This window comes from Azolla caroliniana, unplaced genomic scaffold (genome assembly GCF_043228905.1).
Source record: "Azolla caroliniana isolate FFs.n. ecotype wild unplaced genomic scaffold, voAzoCaro1.0.p SCAF_3, whole genome shotgun sequence".
NCBI classification, from domain to species: Eukaryota; Viridiplantae; Streptophyta; class Polypodiopsida; order Salviniales; family Salviniaceae; genus Azolla; species Azolla caroliniana.
This window is the reverse complement of record NW_028230438.1, coordinates 7,432,289-7,440,853: the sequence shown is the minus strand read 5'-3', so window position 1 is coordinate 7,440,853 and position 8,565 is coordinate 7,432,289. Positions and strand designations below refer to the sequence as shown.

The 8,565-nt window shown below is 55.6% G+C and overlaps 1 protein-coding gene across 1 annotated transcript in view; it reads right to left on the bottom strand.

The window, feature by feature from the left end:
• LOC147866109 (uncharacterized) overlaps positions 1-8,565 on the bottom strand; it is a 42,631-nt gene that overhangs the window by 1,616 nt on the left and 32,450 nt on the right. The gene's annotated exons all lie outside the window — the stretch shown is intronic.

Genomic DNA, 8,565 nt, shown 5'->3' with positions numbered 1-8,565 from the left:
GAAGGCACAGGCGCCCTCGACAGGGCTATTGAAGCAATCGTCAGCACGATAGGCCGGTTCAGTAGAAAGGACGCCACAAGCTACGTGGAGGCCTACCGAGCCGAACTGGTGATGAGGGACATTCAGGAAGATAGGTGACTAGCCCGATTCCCTCGGGTGGCGATGTCGGGCATCCATGCGGAGTTGCTCGAGGTACGAGCTAAGATCCGGACCTGGGAAGAGTTTGAAGGTCGGCTTCTTGAGAAATATGGGCTTGATGACGCGCTTCAGCTATTGAAGCGGAACTTCATGGAATGGGTGGAGACCCCCGAAAAGGGGAGAAATGCGTCGGTGCTCCTCCGGGAGTTTGAAGAACGCTTCGCGCGTCTTTCGATGTTGGACCGGACCATACTGGACACAAGTCGTGTCCTTTTATTTGTTAAATTGGTGGACGTGAGAGACAGGGAGCAAGTGGGCCTCCTGCTGGAGACCGATGACGGTGTTGCGTTGTTACGCGCGTGCGCGTAGAAGGGGCGGGACCACGGGGGTCTTGGACCGAGGAGCGAGAGAGAGAGAGAGAGATTCAAAGACACGCAGAAGCGAGAAGGAGAGATATAAATGGAACACTTGATTACAATAACAAGAGATTACAAACTTCAACGGTTACAATCGGCAAGGCGACGATGGGCCCAACACGGGGACCCTACTCACGCACACAGATGGAACACACTGGACCTAGAGAAATGTAGAAGGAAAAGCCTCTGCTGGCAGCGCATGGGCTACCCACGAAGCAGAGGCGTCGAACTCCCCGCTCCCATAGAGAATGACGGTCGGAGGAGGAGAGAGAGTTCCGCCCTCGATCCTGCAGCACTTCCTCCTCCTTAACGTGCGATCCCCCTTCTCTTCGTTCTCTCCTCTCTTTAAATAGTTCCCAAAAAAAGGGATGCCCTTTTCCCTAGTCAAATCGCTTTATTCCCTGTCCCTTCTGACAGAGATACACACAATCCCTCCTAATAAATGTGCACTACTTAGTATTTAAATCAGTTGATCCATTTATGAATCAATATCAAAATATCAAGTCATGCATCCATCCGTGTAAGAGCCGGTTCATGCGCCTTTTTGCCCGAATCCGCCTATGGCCGGTTTTCTTCACAACATCCGCCCGCACCATACTGCGCATCCACCGGCATGCGCCAGAGACGGGTTGATACCGAAGAAAACCGGCTTCAGTCGGCGTTCTCCGATTCTTTGCCGGGCCCGAACTGATCGTCATCGTCGCTCTCCTCCGCGCCCTCTGGGTCCGGCTCGTCCTCGAACCGCTTCTTGAACGCTTTGATCCGCTTCCCGGCCACCGGTACTGGTAGTCGTGTCCCGTCAAGTTCCGCGAGGTGGTACATGTCGTTGTTGTTTGCGCTCGTCACCGTGTAGGGCCCGAACCATCTCCTCGCGAACATTCGCACCGCCTTGTGCTGATTGTCGAGGTTGCTGTCGTACACCAAGACCCAGTCGCCTTCCTCGATCTTCTTTGGTTGCAACCGGTGCATCTGGTTGAACCGGGTCTTGTTCCGTTCCCTTGCCGCCCGCAGCTTCTCCTTTGCCCGTTTCATGTCCTCCGGCCTCCGCTCGAGTTGCCGAATCCACGCCGCCAGCAACTCCTCCCGGCTCATCTCGTCCTTCCAATCTACCGCCGCCCACGAAGAAACCGTCTGTTCCACCGACATGATCGGCTTCTATCCATACATAAGCTCAGCCGGCATAAACCCTGTTACCGAACTGTGTGTAGTTCGGTCCGCCCATAGTGCGTAAGGAAGGAGTCTTGGCCAATTCCCGACCTGCCCTCCGCATGCACGCACCAACGCCTTTACGATCGGCCCATGCCCACGTTCTACCTTTCCGTTCGCCTTCGGATTGTATGCCGTAGTGAGGGAGAGTTTGACCCCTAGCCGGTCGAATAGCTCCTCAGCCTCCCTCGCATCTAGCTCTCACCGGTCCGCCATGATCCTCCCGACGCACCCGTACCGACACTACCTCTTCGATCAGGAACCGACATACCGCCGCGGTTGTCTTGTTCTGCAATGCACGACCTTCCTCCTGGTTTGTTAAGTCTTCTCGCGCAAGCACCAGGTATCACATCTGTCCTACTCCCATCGGCATCGTCACCAAGTCTACCACCCACTTGAAATGGACCGTAGGCGGGTAGGTCGGGTGTAGCTCGTCCCGATGTCGGACCACGGAGTGCATTGGACAGCTTTCGCAAGTTGTTACGAACCGATGCACGTCCCGGTACAGTCCCGACCACCAATATTTCTCCTTCAACTTCTCGAATGTGGCCCACGTTTCGCGGTGCCCGGCCCAGGGACTCTCGTGAAATGCCGCCAGTAGTCCCCCTTGTTCTTCTTTCCTTGCCACTACTCGGAGCGGAATGCCGTTTTTCTTCTTTGGGTGCCTCCATATACACCCGTCCCGCAGGAAGAATCGGTACGCCTTCTTCCGTACCCGGCTTGCCTCTTCTCTCGTCCATGCTGCATCCGGCGTCATTGCCCGTAGGAACCTCCCAATTTGGAGCCACTCCACGTCGTACCTGCTTTCGTCAAATTTGTTAAGTGCCGGAGTGTCCCCTTTCCTCGTCGTTACGTTAGCCGACCCGAAGAAGTCCTCACCGACTTCTTCGTCATCCGAAACCATGTCATCTTCGTCGTTGAACCTCGCTCTCGAAAGCATGTCGGCCATGACATTATCTTTTTCGGATATGTGTCGTATCTCCGGGTTCAGGGACTTAACGTACGCTATCCACCGGAGCATTGCTAGGTCCGGCGTCGCGCATCCGGAAACCATGCCGAGTATCGGCAGGCAGTCCGTCTCGATGATCACCTCCGTCTCGATCAGATAGTCCTTGTCGGCCTTGACTGCCGAAATGATACCCCAAAGCTCGCGCTTAACTTGGGTGTATCCTCACTGCTGCTCGCTCAATACCTTCGCCCCGAACCGGATCGGGAACCGTACACTGTCCTTGTACTCCTAACTGATTACCCACCCAATCTCGGTCGGGCTCGTGTCCACCATCACGCAAATGGGGACATCCTTGCCGTAAACCGCTTTTCGGAGAGCCGGTGCTACCCTAAGCGCCTCCTTTAGTCTCCGTACTGACTCTGTGCTCCGTCCTCCACTCAAAGCTACGCCCCTTTTTCAATAGTCTGTAGAGGGGTTCTGCGACATGTGCGTAGTGCGGGATCCAGATGTGGTAGAAACCCAAGAATCTGCGGACCTCCGTAACCGACCTGCAATCGTTCCTAATCGTGGAGATGGCCTCTACCTTTGCCGGAGACGGTTTCCTACCGTAAGGCCCGCACAAGTGTCCGACCAGTAGGATCTCTGACTGCCCGAACGCCGACTTTTCTCCGGAGAAGGTGAGTCGTGTGTTTTCGAGCCTCTGTAGCACCTTCTCGCAGTCGGGCGTTTTCGAACCTCCGGCATCCGTCTGTCCCGACATTCTCATTTGCATCTTCCACCGGACACCCGTTTATCGAGATGTCGTCCAAGAATGGCATGGTGATGTCCAGGATGCAGTCCCTAAGCACCTTGTTCATTGCGTTCACCATATGCGCCACCGAATTTGTCTCTCCTTGTGGTAGGGTACACATTCGTACCAGGCCGAGAGGAGTTTGCATTGTCGTGATATCCCTGCTCTTTACGGTTAGCTGGAACTGGTCGTACCCCGAGTATACGTCACCGACCGAATAGATCGATCTTCCAGCGAAGGCCTCCGCGAACTCGTCTATGGTCGGTCTGATTCCTGCATTACGGATGGTCACCCTGTTGACCGGTTGGAGGTCCTGAATGAAGCGTAGTGTGCCGTTCTTCTTCGGCACCGTAAACCACCGATTCGAATACGGGGCACTCGACGGTTCGAGGATGCCCATCTCCACCTTCTGCTTCATAAGCTCCATCAACTTCGGGATGTGAGCTCTGGGCACCAGAATCAGTTTGAGATTCCACGGTACATGTGGTACCATGAAGATCACCATCGGTTCGACGCTCGTCGGGTCCACGCACCCGATCTCCTCCGGTGAGAACGCGAAGGCTTTCCCATGCCTTCCGAGCATTCTCCGAAACCTGTCCTCCTCCGCTGGCAGTAGGAAGCCACCCCCACCAACCTTGAGCTCCTGTAGCGTTATGTTGGTGAACCGGTGCCCTATGCTAGCCGGATTCCGTAAACTTGGGTCCGACGCGACCCCTTTTATCCGCTCCTCGCTGCCCTCCGGCAAGGGTGCCGCGACTGGCCTCACCTTTCGGTCCACAGTCTTGTACTTTGTATCCACGCGGGCCGTCTGATCCGACCCGATCCTTTCTCGGAAGTTCGCGATGACTTTGTACATTCCCATCGAACTAACCGGAATGGTCCGGTCTTCTCTAAGGTTTTCACTAGTCACCTTTCACAGCTCGCCCAAGGTGTTGTCAAAAGAGACCGCCTCCATGGCGCGATTGATCTCTTCGTCGGGGGAGAGAACTCTGCATCCCTGAGCCGCTCCTCCGCTCGCTTCCTTTCTCAACCGCTGACGCTGGCTATAGTACAACCTCCGTTTTCAGAAAACCAAAACTTCCTACCTACTGTACATGTGTGGGGTTCTTCCGGTATGTCCGTACTACCGCGGCCCCACGCCTTGATAGCCCTCTCTGAAAATCCCCTCGGTTGTCGCCGCTAAGGGTCTCGCGATTCCTCTCATGGTTCGAACATACGGTCATGAATTGGACGGAATGCCGACCGTCCTGGCTCTTGACTCGTGCATACGCCGAACCGTTTTCCAGCACCTTCGTCTCCATGCGTGCTGCCGTAATGTATGGTTCGCCGAGAATCACCGGGTGCGAGGATGTTTCCTGCGCGAAGAAATGTTGATATATCTCGACGTCACCGACCTTTACGCATATATTCGGGCACGCGCCATGTAGCTCCTCCGTAGCACGCGTCGCCGCACGTATCTTCCACCCATGCTTGGTGTTGATCGGCCATTTAGCCCTCTTGTAGAAATCCATGGACATAAGGTTGATTTCGGATCCATGGTCTACCAAGGCCACCACCGGTTCCGGAACGTCGCCGATCCGCATAGGGGTTTCCGTAGTTGCCCTGGCCCAATGCGGCTTCACGTAGTGGCTTTCCACCAAGTCGTCTTCTAGGGCCACGTCTTCTAAGTGCGTAGTCCGCACCTCCACCGGCTTCTCTGGTTTTGGATCCGTTGAGAGCCTCTTCCGCTTCACCAGGTCTACGATGGAGTCGTGGAACTCCCTCTTGGCGATTCCCAGCACCTCCCGCAACGACAACTCCACTTTACTGTTGAGGATACGTTCCTCCAGGACCTTTCGCAGGTCTGTGGTCCTTTCGATTTCGGTGCTCAACCGAAACCCCGCCTGCTTTTTTCCGTCCGCCGCGCTTGGGTTGCCGGCACCGGTCGGTGTCGATCCGAACCGAGTCTCATACCTCTGCGGGGGACCGACCCCTCCGGCTTTTCTTGCCCGTTTGTCTTCCACTAGAACCTCGTAGTTTTGGCAAGCGGCTTCTACAAAGCCCGTTTTCTCTTCGACCGGATCGTCCCATCCGGTGACCTCCTGGACCCGCTGTTCCACGCGGTCCGCCTCTTCCTTCTTCAACCGAACTCCGGAGAGGCCTTCTAGCACTAGCGGCCAGAATCCGGAGTCCTCCGCCTTCTGGGTATGCTCACCTCCTACCCGAATTCCCGCCGAGACTGAGTAGTTAACGGCTTCTACATGCCGTGCCGCGGCCTCTTCCATTAACTTCTTCATTCCGCCGCGCCCCGTATTCAGTTCTAGGGCTCTCCGGGTCTTGCTCGTGTGCACCCACCCATTCCAGAGGTACACCACGTTGGTCCTGAGTGCGCCGGCGAAATCCGTGCAATCCTTCCAAATGTGACCGATCACATCACACCACATGCATCGCTGCCCAGCTGGCGGCCTCCGGTCGCGAGGTTGTTCGTCGTTGTCTCTCCGGGCCTGTGCGATTTGCAGGTCGCGCACCATCTGTGTCAGCTCCTCCAGAGCCGCTCCTTCATATGGGCCTCTGACCACGTCGTTCGATGCCGACCCCAACTCTGGCCAGATTCGGGTCTCTTCCTTCCTATCGGCCGGCACCGATATCGGCTCCTCGAGCCTCTTCCCCGGGACCGGCCCTGACCCCGACGAGCTTCCGTCGTTCCAATCGCGCCATTTGTCGAAACGACTGCAGACCCGTTTTACCACGGCCCAGTCTGTCGTGAGCCCTTCGTTCGTTTCCAATAGGGGACCCACCTTTTCCCTGTCGAGCGCGTCCACCGAACTGACAAACAGTAGTACTCAACTCGTTTCGAGCACCGTCCGGTCCAGCGCCGGTAGCCGCGCGAACTATTTTTCGAACTCCTAGAGGAGCACCGACGTGTTCCTCTCTTTTCCGGGGCTTTCCACCCACGCCATGAAGTCCCGCCTCGACAGCCAAAGTGAGTCGTCAAACCTGTACTTCTCAAGGAGCTGCAGCTCGAACTCCTCCCAAGTCTAGCATCCAGCCAGCACCTCAAGCACCTCCGCGTGGATGCCCGACGTCACCACCCGAGGGAATCCGGACAACCGCTTGTCTACCAAGATATCCCTCATGATCATTTTGGCCCGATAAGCCTCCAAATAACTTGTGGCGTCTTTCCCTTTGAACCGGCCTATAGAGCCGACGATCGATTCAATGGCTCTGTCGAGCGTACCCGTTCCCTCACGAGCGCTTACCAGCCGGTCGACGGCTACCGCCATTGCCTCTGTTAGCTCCGATCAACTCATCTTTCGACTCCTTTGTCGCCCGTTTCACGTCGGGTTCACCAAATATGTCGCGTTGTTACGCGCGTGCACATAGAAGGGGCGGGACCACGGGAGTCTTGGACCGAGGAGCGAGAGAGAGAGAGAGAGATTCACAGACACGCAGAAGCGAGCAGGAGAGATATAAACGGAACGCTTGATTACAATAACAAGAGATTACAAACTACGACGGTTACAATCGGCAAGGCAGCGATGGGCCCAACACGGGGACCCTACTCACGCACACATACGGAACACACTAGACCCAGAGAAATGTCGAAGGAAAAGCCTCTGCTGGCAGCGCACGGTGTCGCGTTACTACGCGCATGCGTGGAAAAATGAGGCGGGACCATCGGGGTCTTGAACCGAAGAGTAGGTGATAGAAGGGGAAAGAGAAAGAGAGAGACACTCGGTTACGTATGAGCAAAGGAACACAGGGACACGGCCCGTCAACGCGGAAGACACGAATGGACACAGAGACAGAGAGACACGAATGTTTGTATATTAACGAATGACAAAAAAACAACAGAGCACGCGAGCGGTTACAACCGAATAGGTCGGCGAACAGATGCCGATGCCTGCTCGTCTGCGCACGAACGGGATAGGATGGAGGTGCTGCCGAAAGCACACGGGCGTTCCTCGAAGCAACGTGAGCCTCCCGAAAACTTGCAGAGAAGAGCGATGGAGAATGAACAGAGGAGAAGCGTTCGGTTTCGGTCCGACAGCACTTTGTCCTCCCCAATGCCCCTTGTCTCCCCTTGTCTCCCTCTCTTTTATAGCTTCAAGAAGGGAGCCGTTTCCCTCATTAACTTCCTACCTACCGAATCTAACTACCTCGGATATACCTTTGTACCTAATTCTTTATTATATACATTAAAGGGCGCGCACGCGTGAAGAGCCGGTTCACGCGCGCTATGCACCGATTGCGCTAAGGGACGGTTTTCTTCACGACAACGGGCTACCCACAAAGCAGAGGCGTCGAACTCCCCGCTCCCACAGAGAATGACGATCGGAGGAGGACAGAGAGTTCCGCCCTCGGTCCTGCAGCACTTCCTCCTCCTTAACACGCAATCCCCCTTCTCTTCCTTCTCTCCTCTCCTTAAATAGTTCCCAAAAAAAGGGGTGCCCTTTTCCCTAGTCAAATTGCTTTATTCCCTGTCCCTTCTGACAGAGATACGCACAATCCCTCCTAATAAATGTGCAATACTTAGTATTTACATCAGTTGATCCATTTATGAATCAATATCAAAATATCAAGTCATGCATCTATCCGTGTAAGAGCCGGTTCATGCGCCTTTTTGCCCGAATCCGCCTATGGCCGGTTTTCTTCATGACAACGGGCTAACGGCCGACTGGGTCGTGGTGAAGACAGTCTGCGGCCGTTTCGACAAATGGCGGGAGTGGGTCGATAAAGGCTCGTCGGGGGCGTGCTCTGTTGCGGCAAGGAAGCTCGAGGTACCCCCATCGGCGTGAAGGGAGGAGACCCGACACTGGCTCGAGGCCTGGTCGACTTCGATGGGCGTGGCCAAACGCTCATCTGGAGGAGCTAACTCAGATGGTGAGGAACCTCCAGATTGCACAGGCACGGAGCGATGGCGGCGAACTAGTCCTCGACCGAAGGCATCCGATTGGGCATCGGTGCTTGTCGTGCGACGCAGTTGGCCACGCCCGAAAGGACTGCGGGGACTTCGCCCAAGCGATAAGGGCCAACATGGTGTACCTATGGAACAAGCGGGTACACGCTAGCGAAACCCGGAGGGC